We start from the raw sequence: 18381 nt of genomic DNA on the forward strand, positions 1-18381 counted from the left end.
CGAGCACGGGGCTAACTCCTACCCCTGGGCGTTACGCCTCCAACTTAGCTAGTTAGAACTAGGTATGCCTTTTCTATCTACTACGTATTTCTATAAAGAAAGTAGCTTTTTCTTATTTTACTAAGTCTCCAGTCTCAGTGATGCTGATGCAGGGTAAAAGCCTGCTTTCTTAGGCAAACACACGCACACGCTGGCACACTCGCATTTACTCTGCTGTTACTCTCTGCTTGCTGTGGTGCTGCTTTTAAAATGAAATTAAGCACACACGACTACACACAGTGCAACAGTATGGTGTGGATGTGGCCCGTGAGAGAGGCCAACCCTTAATTTGTGGTACAGGATGCTAAAGTGTTTTGTTTTCTTCAGCTAGCAGAATTTCTCCAGCTGATACATTGCAATGGATAGTTGGAGCATCCCCGTCACTTTGCCTTTGGGAGTGGAGGGTCAGATGAGCAGACCCATCTATCATGTTGTGTTCTTTTCAGATAACATCTGAAGGCTGATAGTTGAAAGAGTAAAGAAGCTTAAGATTTATTACTGCAAATAGGTGAAGTCATACATGCTGAAGCAGCCACACAGCCTGCACTAACAGAGAACAAAGGCAGGAAGAGAGGCAGCAGGGGAGGAGCAAAGGCTACAAAAACAACAAATACTTTAGAGGAGGAAACAGCAGAAGGAAGAACAGATTGTCTTTCTGTCAATCCCCTTCCCGCCCCGATTAAAGACACTTGCATCGTGCATTGGTGCTTTACTCCCAACAACATTGCTCACTTAGCACAGAACAAGTTCCCCTTAACACACTTTTAATCACCTTTTCATAGTTTCCATCTAGGTAGTTAATGAGTGTAGCAAATGTACATTTTGAATCTCTGTCAATGTATTCTTTCAGATACAATTTGATTCTAAAGTTAGTGACTGATGCAGAAAAGGAGCAATAGAGATTCAGGATGGCTTAATACCAAGAGAAAGGGCGTCCCTGTAACCTCAAGAAGAAATCCACCAAAAGAAGATCCAACAGAACTTGCCAATCACCTGAAACAGGCCCTCCCCTTTGCCTACACCATTTTTGCTGCATCCATGCAAAGTGGACTGTCCATCCAAAATTAGAGGAACTATCCACCTTCTTGCTGGGGCATACGGCAACCATCCTCCATTCACAGGCCTTCAGCTACCCAAATATTCACTTTCTAGAGATGACGCCAAATGGTTGGGCGTCCTGAGGTCTGGGAGGAACCATCACCAGAGACATACAACACTCTCACTGCCACAGAGTCAGCACGCTCCCCTCTCCCAATTCTCAGAAGAGACACCCTACCATGCAACCCAGCAAGATCTAGGACCACATCTAAAACTGGGCATTAACGACTCACACCTTACCTCCGCAGAAGATGCCCCACAGTACTCGCCGCTTTTGTGGAACTCCTTTGAAACTCCCTGCACACACAGGTCTACTTTCCCCCCAGATCCAATACCCTGCTCTTCCCTTTTTTCTTTCTGAGTGTCTACCAGGTGCCGCTGCTCACCACATTTTGCAGAAGAAGGCTATCAACGACCACTGGCCATGATTGGCTATATTCTTGCTCCAGTCTCAGGGGCAGTCTGAATACCAGTTGCTGGGAATCACAGGTGGGGAGAGGTTGTTGTGCTCAGGTCCTGCCTGTGGGCTTCCCAAAAGAGGCATCTGGTTGGCCACTGTGGGAAGAGGATGCTGGACTAGAAGACCTGACCCAGCAGAGCTCTTCCTTGTGCCTACCATTTCACTCAACCACACTCTGCACACCACCATTCCACCGCATTCCTCTCTCTGTGGACATCACCCACTGCTTGTTTTCCTTCTTCGTGCTTCCCGCCTCCCACTCCAGTGGCTCTCATGTCCTCCCCTCTGCCCATCTCACTCATCTTCCTCCTTAGCACCAATCCACCAGCCCCAATCCCTCTCCTTTCCCCATCCCTTCCCTCCCTTCTCTCACCAGCTGTGCCTCTGGAATATCCAGAAATAAACTGCAGAATGTTAATTTATGAATCAGGGAGGAGTCACGGGGGACCACTTGATTTCATTTCCCACCAAGGCCCAGCATTTTCTATTACGTTTCCCTACACCAGACAGCTGCTTCACTCATACTGTCTCACCCTCTCCTGACCACCACCACCTCACCACTACCACTGTAATAGCCAGCCGTGTTGAGAAACCCCTCCCCTTGAAATATTCCAGTGATCAGATCCATGTCGGGTCTTTGACCTGCTGATCCAAAATCTCACCCAACCTTTACAGCCCTGCATTAGAGCTGCATACTTGTGGGAAGTTCCAAACCAGGAACCATTATTAATGAGAAATGCTAGATAAGGTCACATAAAGCCCAAACATTCTTCCCTCATCATTGGAAAGAATAGAGAAGTGGGTAGCACATGCATCTTGAGAAAAAAGGGGAATAAAAGGAAGGACCTTTTTCGGGCACAGGTAGAATGTTGAAAACCGTGGATGAAGGCAAAATGACGATGCCTAAAGAGTTCCATCCCAGTTAAAGGCACTGACAACAAACCTCTTAACCATGATCCTTGGGAGCGGGGGACCATTTTAAATGGAGAGCCAGATCAGCACTCAGCAGCTGAGGCCCACTGAGGCACACATGCTTAACTATCTCATTTTTACACCTCTGCTTCTTTAAATAATAACCTCACCGCTCCTTTACAAAAGATCCGGTGTGGCATTGTCTGCCATTCTGGTGCCAAAATACAAATGGATTCTAAAGCCAGACATGAAACTGCAGGACCTATTTGTGCAAAGAGATCAACCGACTGTCAGCGGAGTAGAGGACAGGGCGACAGTGCCTCGCTTGGACAGCGTAGCCATACGCAAGACTGGGACAAAGGGGGAAAGCCTTGGAGAAGGAAGAGCTGGCATCTGGGGATCGCAAACTGGTGCCTTGTAGGAGAGGAAATTGAGATGCACCCTTCCATGTCAATTATTTTAGCCCCCAAAGCCCTTTCAAAACAAAAGGAAACACAGAAGGGACTTGAATGCATTTGCCCAGGAACACACACACACACACACAGAGCGCAATAAGGCCAAGTCTCTCTCATGCATCTGAACAACAAGCAGAGCCCGTATCTTTACCTTTTAACGGGAAGCCCATCAAGACAGCTCTTGCCACTGACATTCACGTTGACACTTCAGTCAGTGGCAAGAATGGATTTCTGTCTTTGCAATTCACCCCTCCCCCTCATTTTTCCTCCCTCCCCTCAGGAGTTAAACTGTTAGAAGATGTCAGTCTCTAGACTGTCTCATTCTGACACTGCTAGTATAAAGATCATATCAAAAGCAGGGATGGAGGGTGTGTGTGTAAATGCAAGATGCCTCAAAGAGCAGACAAGAACCCTTCACCAGAGGCAGGTTTGCACCCACCCACCCACCGACCCCCAAAAAGCATGCATTGTCTGGAGCTCTCTCTTGCCTTCTCTGCCATCCAAAGGAAGGAAGGGCCTTGAGGGCAAAGCAGTAAGGCTCAGGTGCCTTGCCAAGGGAAGGGCCACAGGCCAACCCTGTTGTTAGCCATCTGTCTATCTATATACATACACATACACACATATATGAGGTGGAGGAAACATTACCTGCAGTCTGCCCTGTCATGCTGCATCCAGGCTGTTGGCCTCTTAGGGTCTCGTATTGTCATTGAAAGCAATACCCTTTGCAGGAAAAAAAAGGGTGGGTGGGTTGAGGGGAACAAAGGCACACTCCTGGCTTAGTCCATTAAAAGGCTTCCCGTTCTCCCCATAGAGCAGCTTCTGACCTCCAATCCTAACACTAGTAGCTTGGATGCTTCACTGCCTCAGTGCTGTTCCCTAGCACATGTCGTCACCTGGCTCCTGCCACTCTGATTGGCTGCAGGGGAGCAGATAATACTACTACTAATAGCACTGGCAGGGCTGGGAAAGACAAATCTTATGTTTCAAAGACAAGCCGCTTCGGGAATCTGAGGAGGGAGACCATGTACAGAAACTTGAATCCAACCACTCACCAGTGGCCTTTGACCTTATCCTTCCACTAGCTGTTGATCAAAACCTATGCAAACTTTAAAAAACCTGTCTATACCCAAGCACGGTGCCTTTCTTTTCCTTATAAGAATGAAAAGGGCATTATGTTATCATTATTAAATTTATTTCAGATTAAGAGCCAAAAAAACCACCCACCATCACCACCTCTGAGAGCAACACAGTGTGTAAAAAAAAAAAAAAAAGAATTTTAAAACATAAAATTTAATCTGAAATGGTGACATTAAACACGCCACAGTCCAGCCCAGCAAATGAGAGAAACCAAATTAAACTGTCGGGCATGGTTCAAAATAGAGAAGAGCAACAATTTAAAATCCAGTCCAGTGTCTTTGACAAAGAGCACACTGAAAGTTTTTAAAAGGTCTGTTTATAAGTAGACAATACTACTACTAATAATAATAATGGAGAAGACTATGTACTGCCTTCAAGTCGATTCCGACTTATGGCGACCCTATGAATTGATTGATTGATTGATTTTAATATTTCTACCCTGCCTTCCAGCCAAAAGGCCCTCAAGGCGGCTTACAAAAAATATAAAAATACACCATCAATAATACATCAATAAAACAATAAACAATAAAAACAATACAATTTGTAATACAATTCAAAGTTAACACAAACTACCTCCCCCCTCACTTTGGCAAAATAGGTGTTATAGACATTGGGCTACTTTGCAAGGCTAGCCACACTGTCTCAGTCATAGTCCTATCCCCATAGTTCTGGGTGTGGCATGGCTGTCTCAGCCCGCAGAATAGGGTTTTCATGAGGCTGACAGGCAGTGACTGGCCCGAGGTCACCCAGTGAGCTTCATGGCTGTGTGGGGATTCGAACCCTGGTCTCCCAGGTTGTAGTCCAACACCTTAACCACTACACCACACTGGCTAATAATAATAATAATAATAATAATGTGCTTTTAATCTAGACATCTTCAAAGGAGCACCTATAGACAGAGGCTCAAATAAAAGGGCTGTTTTTTTGTTTGTTTTTAAAGTGAGCTCCATTGGAGGATTGTTGCTTGCACCTGTGATGACTGCAACCCTAACAGGGTTTCTTAAAAGCTAGCATGTCAAAACTGCTGATAAGGTGATAAGATGGCAAAATTGCTGAGTTCTCTTTATTAGGGGGGAAAGAACTGGCATTTCTTGCCTATCTGGCTGTTGCCTAAAGCCAGAGCATATATGATTCCAGCAGGCATTTAAAGACTGACGTATCAGCAGGCATTAAAAAGAAAAAGTTCATGAAGTTTTAATCTCATGATTTGTGAGCTACTCAAGATTGTTGAAGATTCAATTTTTGAAACTATGAGTGAGACAGTATCTTCTGGGGTCTGGAGCTGGCATGGTAAATGGGCCCAGACTGAGCCTAATGCTGTCATATGACAGCAGCAGTAGTGTAGTGACAAATGCAGAGTCCCTTCATGATAGTCATGGCACATCCCCTCACAGCCACGCCCCCTCGCTCACTCGCTTGCTTTCTGTTATCATCTCCACACTCCTCATTTCTTCCCACGTGCAACTTCTCCCACAACAGATGTGCTAGCTGCTGAGAAGAGTCTTCTCAGTGGCTGACTCACCTCCTTTCACTCTGATTGGCTCCAATCAGCAGGAAAGGACAAGGAAGCATGTTAGAAGACTCTTCTCAGTGGCCAACACACTCCCCTTTGCTGATTGGCTCATAGGATGCTGGAGACATAGGGACCCTGCTCCCAAAAAGTAAGAGGTCAAAGACCCCTGAGACCCTGGACCACTACACCCCTGGACAGCAGTGGGGCTGGCTTGGGAACAAATGGATCCCATGTCAGCTCTCTCCCCCACCCACAGCATTCCCTGTTTCAGGACTTTTTGATGGCAGGCATCCCATAAGCAGCACTTCCGTCCACCTGCCTGTTTATCAGGTGGAAGGTAGAGCGCAGTAGCAGAAGGGGGAACTCCCTCCACCTAATCCAAATGCCCCCTAATCTGCCACAAAGAGGGTTCAGATTGTGCCCTAAATTGACGAGAGCCACCACCAGGATATAAAAGTGTACCCATATATTAAACCTTTGGTTGCCCTGCAGCTTGAGAAGAGGAGGAAGAAGAGGAGAAATAATTGTCTGCAGCAGTTTTGGAAAGTAAAGGGAAATCTTTCCTTTTTCTGGCCCTGAGCTGGCAAATGATTTCATAGAATCATAAAATCATAGAGTTGAAAGGGGCCTATAAGGCCATCGAGTCCAACCCCCTGCTCAATGCAGGAATCCAAATCAAACCATATGCAACAAGTGGCTGTCCAGCTGCTTCTTGAATGCCTCCTGTGTTGGAGAGCCCACCACCTCCCTAGGTCATTGGTCATTGTCGTACTGCTCTAGCAACTAGGAAGTTTTTCCTGATGCTTCTTGTAACTTGAGCCCATTATTCCATGTCCTGCACTCTGGGACAATTGGGAAGAAATCCTGGCCTCCTCTGTGTGGCAACCTTTCTAGTACTTGAGAAGGGCTATCATATCTCCCCTCAAGTCTTCTCTTCTCCAGGCTAAACATGCCCAGTTCTTTCAGTCTCTCCTTATAGGACTTTATTTCCAGTCCCCTGATCATCCTTGTTGCCCTCCTCTGAACCTGTTCCAGTCTGTTAAAGTGCAGTGTCCAGAACTGGATGCAGTACTCAAGATGAGGCCTAATCAGTGATGAACAGAGGAGGCAATTTTGATTGTCCAGTTGACGATGATGATTAATTGCATTTATATTCAACCTTTTCTCCAAGGAGCTCAAGGTGGCATTCATGATTCTCCCCTCCTCATTTAATCCTCACAACAACCCTGTAAGGTAGGTTAGGTTGAGAGGCAGTGGCTGGCCCAAGTTCACCCAGTGAGGTTCATGGCTGAGCGGGGATTTGAACCTTGGGTCCCCAGGTTCTAGTCCAACGGCTGCACCACACTAGCTGTAAATTGTCTTTCATCAAAACATAACTAAGATTTCAGTGCCCACTAACCACTACCTGTAGCTCAGTGCTAGAATTCCTACTTTGTGGACAGAAGATCCCAGATTCAATTCCTGTCATCTCCAGGCAGGGCTGGAACAGAAGCTGTGTCGGAGCCTCCGGCAAACAGTCCTGAACTAGATGGGCCGGCAGTCTGATTTTGTGTAAGGCAGCTTTCTATTATCATAGTGGCTGCTAAAAATGATACTTTTTTTTAAAAAATGCCATTAGATCCCCAAACACTGTCAGATTGAGGCTGGCTCAGTCTTCCATTGCTCTGCCAACAACGCTTGAAAATAACTTTGTGGATAAAGGCTGGAGGAACAAAATAAACATTCCTATGTGTGCACACACCCTCTTGTGTTTGGCTACTATTTTCATAAGTGGCGCTAAGATAATATTTCTTGTTCTTTGGGTGTTAGAACACAGGCATGTAGGAATCTCCTTTATGATATGTCAGACCATTGGTCCATCTAGATCAGTATAGAATCATAGAGCAGTAGAGGTGGAAGGGGCCTACGAGGCCATCAAGCCCAACCCCCTGCTCAATGCAGGAATCCTAGTGAAAGCATACCCGACGGATGACTGTCTGGCTACCTCTTGAATGCCTCCAGTGTTAGAGAGCCCACCACCTCCCTAGGTCATTGGTTCCATTATAGTACTGCTCTAGCAGTTAGGGTTGCCAGGTCTCCGGTTTTCTGCCGGAGTCTCCGGCAAAAGGGGGCCGTCTCCGGCCTCCGGCCATATTTATGCTAAATAGATAGATCTCCGGTTTTCAAGAGCCTCCCCCAGCCACGCATGCGTGATTCATGCATGTGTATGCTGCTGAAGACTCTTCCCGCCCACCCGCCTTTTCCCAGGCAGGCGCAGGTGCAGGAGGAGGAAGCAGCGTCTTCCCGCCCACCCGCCTTTTTCCAGTGAGGCGCAGGAGGAGGAAGTAGTGTTGGCTGGGCAGCCTGCTGAGGGTGGGCTGAAGCAAGCGGGCACATCTCTGTTGAGCCTCAGGGTGGCGGGCAGGACCGAGGCGGAAGCTGTTGCTCGGCCGTCGAGGCGCCTCCATGCGGCACAGCCGCTGCTGCTGCTGGACGGCACCGTGGAGTAGCAGCGGGACATGCTTGCGCACCTCCTTGGGCTGCGCCGCCGCCGCTGTAAGTCTCACCGGCCGGCGGGAGACAGAGCGCGGCCGAGTAATGCAAGCGCCGCTCCTGCTACAGATCCTGCTCGGCGCGCTGCTCAGGTAAGGCGGGCAGGACGGGGATCGCCTCTGGCTGGGGCAGCCACCGCCACTGCCTCACGCCTCTTGGGGAGCAGGTTCTGGGCGGGGCTGGTTGTGGGTCCTCAGAGGGAAGGGACACTTTGCACGTGTCCAGAGGCACGCTGCTGCTTTCCATGAGGAAGCGCATCTCTGGGACTAGAGCTGAGCGCTAAGGTTGAAAACTGGTTCCGGGGTTCACATCAAGGGCCAGGCAGCCCCTCCCCCCCACGCGCGCCTTCTTTCCTGGAGTGTCCCTCGGGCCGCCGCTCCCAGCCTCTCTAGCTACTTACCCTGAGCCGGCCTGGGCATCAAGCCAAAGGCAAGCCTAGAAGAGAGAGACACCCCCCCATGCAGATCGTCCCCTGCTTGTGGCGGGGGGGCATGAAGCGGGTGCGGGAGGGAGGGAGGCGGGCCTCAGACCTAGAGAGGCGTTCTGCCCCTTCCAGAGGGGAGAACTTCGGCTGCTGCTGCTTTTCCCTTCCACACAGTAATGATACATTATTGGATACAGACCTGCAACTGCTTACATTAAGACCAACCTCACTTAAGTGTCATTACTCTCGCTCCTTAGAAATATTGCTGTTACTCAAACCTGTTCGCAGCTAGGGCTTTACTCAGCTGGCAGTCTACTAACTTTTGTTCTTTGTGATGCTCCTCCTAATTCCCCCTCCCTGCTGTGGGAATTAGGCATAACCACCACCATGTTAACTGCAGAACACCCAAGTTGATCCAACTCTGTTAGCCAATCCACTAACAGCCAATTATAAACAGCAAACACTTTATCAAGCAAGTAGCAAAGTGGTGAAGAATTTTGAGAGATTTACTATGTGGCTTCAATCAAAGTCTCATTCTTACATTTTAAAGGAACAAAAAAATAACAAATCTCATGGAAATGCATAGGAGGAAGTTTTGAGCTTTGCATGATTTCTTTGAACAGAAGAATAAAGGTCAAATGGTTTACAGTAATTTATTCTGCCTCCCTGCAATTTAATTATGATTGATGTGACTAAAAATCACAACCACAAAATAACATTCTTATGACAGAATTTTTTTTCAGTGTGTCACTTCCAAGGTTAATAAATATAGTGCATTATGTAGCTGCCAAAGGTATGCAAGAGTTGGGGGAGGTAGCATTAAAGCTAACTTATGTAGAGAGAGAAATACAGGAATTGGCAAATGCACCATGACTCTCTGCAGGCCACAAGTCTCCATAAATGTAATGTAAATTGCCTTTACATTCTTAAGATAGTGGAACTGTATCACAGCCATTCATCTCAAGCTGGAAGGTTGGAGAGGGTTTGCATATATTTTAAAACCAAATCTGCACATAGACTTGCAGACTTCTGCTAGTAAATAGCAACCTCACTTCCTTCTTTTTCCCCCTATGGTAAATGTGCAATATATGGCAAAAATTACTGGCTGTTTCTATACCATGTTGATTATTATTATCACCAACTGAGATACTCAATTAATACTTTTGTAAAAGATACAGGAATAGAAGGCTCTCTCTAACACACATATGGTCTTTGTTATTTACCCAGCTTTCAAAAATCCTTCAAATGTATAACTCTGAAAGCAGGCTAATATAGATCTCTTTAGAATTTTGCCTCCACATTTGATTGTAAAATGGATGATCCAGCCTGTTGTTAGTGTGTACATGTGGTGCAGTTAGACATGCAGTCTCTAGTGGCTGCAATGCATGCAATTCCAATACTGCATTCAAAGTGTCCTTCTGTGCATGGAATGCCTTTTTCGCTTATGAAGGTCTGTTTTCAACTTAGTGGAAGACTTTTGTGCAACAGATGTCAAGTGAAATCTAGAGGTGTTCTTCTATTTGCATAATTTCATGGTAATATCCAACCATGTCATACTCAGAGCAGACCTACTGAAATCAATGGATTGTATGACTAACACCCAGTCCTATCTGGTTTTTAAGGTGAGTCGCTTTGGGCCATTTTAGTGATAAAAGTGTATAATAAGCATTTCAGTTTGCAATGCTCTTCTGCTAAGCTGGAGACAGCCCATGAATGACTGGAAGGGGCCATCTAGTTGACAAAGGGTACCTTGAGATTCAAGGCTGAGTAAAGCACTCCTTTTGAAGACCCTTCACTGTCAGCCAATTACAATTCTGGTTATTACCTACAAAGTCTTAAATGGCTTGGGACCAGGTCATCAGAAGAATCACCTCCTCCAGCATGAACTGGTTAACTGCAGTCTTTTGAGAAGCTCTGCTTTGTGTTCTGCCACCAAAACAGTTCTCAAGGAAGCCTAGCCCTTTTCAGTGGAAGTGCTATGGTTGTGAAAGGTCCATAGGAAGGAAGGCAAGACTGGCCTCTTCTCTGTTGTCCTTAAGGTGCCTGACCTTGGGCCAGTCACTGCCTCTCAGCCTCAGTGGAAGGCAATGGTAAACCCCCTCTGAATACCACTTACCATGAAAACCCTATTTATAGGGTTGCCATAAGTCGGAATTGACTTGAAGGCAGTACAATTCCATTTTTCATCCTAATACCAAGGACACCCCAGTTCTCACAGAGCTACAGTTTGTCATAGTGATTCAACAGACAGCCTCTCTTCCCAGAGATTTCTGTGATTGTAGCTCTGTTAGGGCAACAGGAGTCCTCTAACAGCTTTCAGCACCCTTTGCAAACTACACTTCCCAGGATTTGTTGAGGGAAGCCATGGCTGTTTAAAGTGGAATAATAGTGGATTAAATGTCTGGTGTGAATGTGGCCTGAGTCTTAGCAAGTGGAGGAAGTAACTCCTATTGAGTTCTATGGGGCTTAGTTCCTTAATAAGCATGCTTACAGTTGCTGCCTTCAGGGGCATCTATCTGTGCTCCCATCTAACGTCTCTGCAACACTAAGCTCCTTTCTTCCAATAATGGCATGGCCTGAGGGCATGTAAACCCTTCTTGCCAGAAGCAAGTAGGCTAGATTAAATGTTCCCTAAAGGTGTTGAACTGTGACCTGGCAGACCAGGGTTTGAATCCCCACACAGCCATGAAGCTCCCTGGGTGACCTTGGGCCAGTCACTGCCTCTCAGACTCAGAGGAAGGCAATAGTAAACCACCTCTGTCTGAATACTGCTTACCATGAAGACCCTATCTGGGATCAACTTGAAGGCAGTCCATTTCCATTTTGCATCACCCTAAGCTTGTGAGAAAGAATGACCTTGTCACTTCAGATGGACCTAGGAACACCCTATTTTAGGTAAGATTTCTATTTTAATCTCCAGAGAATTTTTTTTTGAATGGTATGCTCCAAGCAACTGTGGTTGATACAATGTATCATGTTTAATGACGTCACTAGGGCCCGCCCCATGATGTCACTAGGGCCCGCCCCGTGATGTCACTAGGGCCCGCCCCATGATGTCACTAGGGCCCGCCCCCATTTTCTCAGGTTTTTGGATGGTTCCGACCTGGCAACCCTACTAGCAGTTAGGAAGTTTTTCCTATGTTCAGCCGAAATCTGCCTTCCTGTAACTTGAGCCCATTATTCCATATCCTGCACTCTGGGGTGCTTGAGAAGATATCCTGGCCCTCTTCTATTGTCTACCTGGACTGGCAGCAGCTCTCCAGGGTGTCAGGCAATGGCCTCTTTCAGCCCTATCTGAAGTTGCCAGGGACTGAACCTGAGACTTTCAGAAACTCAACCACTGAACTATGGGCCTTTCCTCGTATCCTCTACTGCACCAAAACAGGCTATCTTAGGGAGTGCAGAACAGGTTGCATGGCACACACATAGCTCTATTCTCTTGCACCACACTTCTGCTCCCTGACTCCTAGTTTCTGCTACTTTAGGAAGCCAATATCTGCTGCTTAAAGAAGCCACCTCGCTCTGCCCAATGGCAGAGCCGGCCCTGTTACCATCCACCAGATACCATCCACCAGAAGGCCAAAGAGAGGGAGACAGATGGGGCTCTATACAAAAGGAAGGGATCCCTGTAGCCATCACTGATAAGGCCCTCTCATGTATGGCCTTCTGATTTATACATTATGACCACAACTAGGGATGGAAACATCTGTCAGTTTTGGTTCTCCCAGTTTCTCATTTTTCCAATGCTAAATTCAGTTCTCTACATTTCTACAGCGAGCTGCAAGTTTTTATTTTAAAAATTCCTCATGAAAATTTTCCACCACTTTAGTGCAAATTTCTCCCAATAAACACATTTTTGTAGGCAGTTTTGACGAAGGTACACATTTTTGCAAGCCATTTTTTATAATTTCATGCCTCTTTGCATGTAATTTTCACTCATGTATTTGTTTTTATGCACACTTTCCCCTAACAAATGCATTTTTGTAAATGTTGTTTAGTTAGCGAACTGCACCCCAAAATTCTAATAAATGCGAATTTTGAAGGATGGCTGTGTTTCGGTTCTCATATTGTTTCAGAAATTTCAAATTTGATAAATTCTGCTTGAAATGCAAACTGAATTGAAATTCTCATCCATCCCTAACTGCAACCAGAATTTCAATGTGGAAGGGGTAAGGGGCTCTATGTAGGAGAGTTCATTTGCTTTTACATACTGCAAAGTTATAAGAAGCAACTTTTTTCAGCCAAGTTAAGTGCCAGTATCAGCATTAGTCAAGAAGGATGGGTCTTCCCACACTAACAAAAATTACACAATTTTATACAGTGTAGAATGTCCAAGATATTATCTTCATACTCATTTTGGCTTCGCATGCAGCACAAAATAAATTCAACTAACCTTTGGACTCTGTGTTGGCTCTAAGTCTTTCCTCTTCAGAAACCCTATGGGCATCCCTTTCAGATCATTTTGATATCGCTGAGAGAGGAGGTGCTCTGAAATTTGGTGTGGGTGTTTTTTCCACAGAAGTATCCCTGGACAGACTAATCCATATCACAGATGTTCCCCCGGGGGAAAAGAAATGGACACTTTCCCAACAAAGTACCAAAGACAGATCCTTCAAAGAGATTCCACAACTGATTGAATGTGATGTTTGACGCACGAACCTACTCAGTTTCAGTAAACATGAGTTAAACAGAAGTCGGAAAGCACCCCCTGGGTTTTGGGGGGAGAATGCAGGCAATTCTTTCTGGTTCTCATCCTGGCCTCAGAGAGTGGGGCTTTTTTTTAAGCACACCTGCCCCAACTTCTTCTATCAAAGAGAGATCCATCTCGGGTCAACTCACCACTGAGTTGCTAATTCTTCCATGCCCCAAACATGCCTTCCATCTAACTTTCCCCCTACATTTTAAACCCTAGGTTGGACACCATGCATATGTCCAAGGTGTCTTTTCCCTTCGCCCACACAAGGCAGTTCACTACTTTGCTTAAGACTGGATTACTGCCATGCGCTCTATGGGGGGGCTGCCCCTGAGGTTGACCTGGAAGCTGTGGCGAGTGCAGAAGGTGGCAGCTCAACTGCTCACCAGGGCAGAATATTGCCATCATATTATGCCCCTGCTGAAAGAATTTCACTGGCTGCCACTTAGTTACCCGGCTAAGCTCAAGGTTCTGGTACTAATGTTCAATACCCCAATACAGCTTCAATGTTCAATGCCCTATGCAGCGGCTGAGGTCAAGGTTCTGGTACTGGTGTTCAATGCCGTATAGAGCCTGGGACTAGGATATCTACAATAGTGTGTCATTGCTTATCTACCCAGCTGATCACAGTGCTCTGGAGAAGAGAGCCTCCTGCAGTTACCATCTTATAGTCAGAATCTGGCCTTTATTGTGGTGTCACCTACCCTCCCTACCATTACATATCAGACAGGTCCTGTTTCAAGTGTCTTTTCTGCATCTGTTGAAGACTTCCAACAGGCCTTCTAAGTGAAGCTTTTTCTCCCAGTCGGTATCTGTACTGGATTTGAAATTGTTTATATATATATACATATTGTTTTTTGTTTGTTTTAGAATGAAAAACATTTGTTACATACCTACAGAGAAAGTGCATACATAGAAAATTACACAATGCCATATACAATTTCAGTAATGAACACAAAGTAAAAGGGGAAACTTTTTTTTTTGTGGGGAGGCATTTTATAGGGGCAGGGCAAAAACACCCATTGAATATTGATTTATATTCATGGAGATTGAAATTTAGGGTTGTATTCCATGTTAGTCCTGCTCAGAGCAGACCTGCTGAAATGAATGAACATGGCTAACTTAGGTCCAGTAATTTCAATGGATCTACTCTGAATAGGACTTAGTTGGATACAACCCCTAATATGCTCGGGCGGGGTGTTTCATCATCAATACAAGATGTCAAGCTTCCCGGCCCTCCCTTTTACTTTGGGGGGAAAGCCCTTGTTCCACTATGAGCAACAGCATGGCTCATCGCAGCCCAGTGGCATTCCCAAGAAGAATGCCTCAGAGGAACGACAACACAGCATAATGTGGTGCCATTCCTATTGGACACTCTGGCTGGGAATGCCACAGGGCTGCTGCATGGTTGGCAAGGCAATCTGCCCCTTGCAGTGATGGAAAGGCATTTTCCTCCCCAAAATTAAAAAAAAGAAAAGAACTGATCAGCACCTCATGTTAAACTTCACCACCACGGAACACAAAAGAGTCAGTGGCATGTAGTGGTTAGAGTGCTGGACTAGAACCTGGGAGACCAGGGTTCAAATCCCCGCTTAGTTTTGAAGCTCACTGGGTGACTTTGGGCTAGTCACTGTCTCTTAGTGTAACCTACTTCACAGGGTTGTTGTGAGGATATATAATGGGAAGCAGGAGAAACATGTATGCCACCTTGAACTCCCTGGAGAAAAAAAGGTGGGATATAAATCTAATAAATAAGTGGGCTATGAATTTTGGTGTGTCCTCCCCTCCAAAGTACATGAATTTCACACATACACACATACTCATGGGGGACAAATAGTCCTGCAAAACAGCCATCACAACTATCTACAGAGTAAGCCAGATGAGCAACTGAAAGCAAAACAAGAAATGAGATGCTGGAGGCAGAAAACCGGAAGAGTAATCTGCCTGTCAATCAAAATGTTCTGAAATAGCAATTGATTAGTTCTCAGAAGGGATCATTTGAAAGCTTGTGGCATTGAGACAACACTTCTGTTGTTTAATGTTACACAGGCTGCTCATGGATAGCAACATTCCCTGATAAACAATCCCCTCATTGCCCAAAGAGGAAATGGCACTCTGACTGGATGGCTGGATCTAGGGGTAAAGGCTGTGCCACGGCCACTGTGAGCGGACTGCCATCAAGACAGAGGCAGAAAAAAGTCAGAGATTGTAAGAATTTATCTGAAGTCACTCAGAGTCCAACATCTGTACAGGCTGATTGTCAAGATAAGCAGTATCTATTGTCCTGTGTGGCCAGTGGCTTTCATCAGAATGTTTCCAAACTGCTCAAGTAACGTGGCCCCAAAAGGGCCACTCCGGGAGCCTTTTTGGCTGAAGAGAGGGTACAAATGCTCTGAATAAAATATTAATAAATAATAACACCCTTAACCTGTAAGCAGCGTGGCTCAATTTAATGAAGGCTACTTATTTGTTTTAGAATTCCAGTGTGCAGATCTTGCCTTATTCAGCTGCCTTGCACAAGGCTACCCAAAATCCTTTGTGACACCAGACCCAACAGTAGCCAGAAGAGTCAAGAAAAGAGTCAAGCTCCGCTGAAAATTAAAGAAGTTGAACCACTCACTGACAGGTGATGCTCACCACTTGTAGAAAGTGAACGTGCTTGCTGTCAACATCAGGAAAGCCCTCGCAGTCCTCAGGATAACTAAGACAATAATACCAAAAAGACAGATGAGATTTGTGCATTCGAGTCTTGCTCTGCAACAGTGAGGACTAGAAAGTTTGCTTTTCATCAAAACTAAAAGAATCAAGACTCCAGCACAACAAAGAGATAAGGAAGACCTCCCACTTCAACTAAACTTCTCATGTGCCGAGAGCTAAATTTACCAGATGCATGCCTTGCAGTGCTGGAACATGACCTTTTGTGCTCTAAACGCTTACTGCCTTCCACATAAATACTGTTCTGAAGACTATGCCTGGTGGCCGGAAATTCCACCAGTCAGGTTTGTCTCCTTCAGCAAAACAGAATTTGAGATGACTGTCATCAGAATCCAGTTAAACCCGGTTCACTGCAAGATTCTTGCCTTCTACCTGTAAGACAGAGAAGCAGTTATCTTCCTGTTAAACCAGCTTGAGCCCAGAGCCCAGCTTTAAACCCTAGAAACAAACCAACTTCATAAATGGATAAAGAGAGGACAGGAAAACAAAGTCAACCCATTTTTGCCAGGTGTGGACAGATAAATGGCAGTACTGAGATGAAAATGAGCAGGTCAGGTTTATTTTGGAATGGGGGCTACATCTCAGCACCATTGATTACATATCCTTGAGTATCTATCCCAGAGTTTCACAAAATCTTTTAGCACACACACCCTAAAAAAAGGATCATGAGTCTTGAGGTTTTTGTGGGTGCCGACTCAAACACTGGCACACATTCAGGATGAGATTGGAATGGTGAAATAAAACAGCTCTAGGTTGCAACACCATGTCTGAAAGAGTAGATCAGCCTTTGCCAACCTGGTCCCGCCAGTTTGGACTACAGTTGCTATCAGCCCCAGCCAGCATAACAGTATGGTGGTGGGGCTTATGGGACCATGGTCATGCTGGCTGGAGCTGGTGGGAGTTGACGTCTAAGACATCTGGAGGGCAGATAAGGATTGATTGACTGACTGACTGATTGATTGATTGATTGATTTACAACAAAAGGGGTGTGTGGGTAAGGGGAGTTAAAGCTCTCCCTGCCCATGCCTTCCACAGCACTCCCTTGTTTGAAACACTTTTCTTTCCTTCCACCATCTTTTTGTGGGGCCTGATCAAGACATTTTGCTGCCTGAGGCAGAATTGTCACTGGTGCCTCTCTCTCTCTCTCTCTCTCTCTCTCTCTCACACACACACACACACCCCTCACCCAAAAACACAAGGTGTAGAGAGAGGCACCAAAGAGAGGCACCTGCAGCAGAAAACTCCACAGACACGTCTCCCACTCACTGACAGCAAATGCAATTAGAAATTAAATCTCATCTCATGGCACCCAAAGTCAGCTGCTTGAGACAACCACCTCACTCTGCCTAGTGCTAGGGCCAGCCCTATCTTTATGACATAAGCAGTGCTGGTAGACTGCCCCCTGCCCCACAATGAAGGCAGTCCAAAACATTGAAATTGCCTAATAATAAAGACCATCTGATTCCTTAAATTCCTCCCCAACCACTGAGGTCTTTGGGGGAGTCACTGTTAGTGGTCTGCCATGGCTCTAATGCACGGCTTGGTCCACCAGGAGCTGTGCATCCAGTACTGTAGGACAAGATTTATGAAACACTCTTCCAGCTGAGGTCAAACAGACCCCTCCTCAATGTTGGAACTTCTGGTGTCTCCTGGAAACTTATTTCAGCAGGCATTTTACGTGAATTCTGATGTTATAGTTTCAACGGATTTTTATCTTTACTGTATACACGTATACCACTTAGAGATTACTGTGATTGAGCAGTAAATAAAATGCCAAAATAAATAAATAATGTGATTCGACCAGATGTCTTGCTCAGGATCTTCACGTCTCCTTTTGGCACACCAATGAAAGACAACTCACTTAAGAATAACTTATACTTCCTTTGAGTGATGGAACATCAGAGGCACTGTGGGGAACTTAAATAGCAGGTAGCTCCCAAACCCAATCACTTAACACAGGCCACCCCCACCCCTCCCAGAGTATGTGTCCAGTAGTGCAGTGGCAAATTCAGAAGTGCAGGGTCCCTTCACGATAGTTACAGCCATGCCTCCTCCCATCCTCCCTTTTTGCTGCTAGATTGAGAATCAGATCCTTATTCTTTTCCCACAACAACAGACATCCCTAGGAGCCAATCAGCATGAAAGGGAAGTGTTAGCTACTAAGAAGAGTCTTCTCAGTGGCTGACTCACCTTTCATTCTGATTGCCTCCAATCCTCAGGAAAGGACAAGGAAGCATGTTAGAGGACTCTTCTCAGTGGCTAACACACTCCCCTTTCATGATGATTGGCTCATAGGATGCTGGAAACATAGGGACCCTGCTGGGACCCTGCTCCCAAAAAAGTAAGGGGTCTAAGACCCCCCAAGTCCCTGGACGACTACACCCCTGTATGCGTCACTGCAGC

The 18381-nt window shown here is 45.9% G+C and overlaps 1 protein-coding gene across 9 annotated transcripts in view; it reads right to left on the reverse strand.

Annotated features, from left to right (window-relative positions):
• Positions 1 to 18381, reverse strand: part of PAK3 (p21 (RAC1) activated kinase 3) — a 238464-nt gene that overhangs the window by 127524 nt on the left and 92559 nt on the right. For 2 of the 9 annotated variants that reach the window (XM_061598588.1, XM_061598586.1), the window contains exons 2-4: positions 16147 to 16350; positions 15901 to 15964; positions 3610 to 3684 (exon numbers count right to left, since the gene is read on the reverse strand). The exons of 2 other annotated variants lie outside the window; for them this stretch is intronic. The gene's annotated coding sequence lies outside the window, so the exon portion shown is untranslated. Of the gene's footprint in view, positions 1 to 3609; positions 3844 to 15883; positions 15965 to 16146; positions 16351 to 18381 lie in introns of those variants that run through there. 5 more of the 9 variants (XM_061598589.1, XM_061598591.1, XM_061598593.1 and 2 more) reach the window with 5 other exon arrangements.

The sequence above is a fragment of the Rhineura floridana genome, chromosome 16 (genome assembly GCF_030035675.1).
Source record: "Rhineura floridana isolate rRhiFlo1 chromosome 16, rRhiFlo1.hap2, whole genome shotgun sequence".
NCBI classification, from domain to species: domain Eukaryota; kingdom Metazoa; phylum Chordata; class Lepidosauria; order Squamata; family Rhineuridae; genus Rhineura; species Rhineura floridana.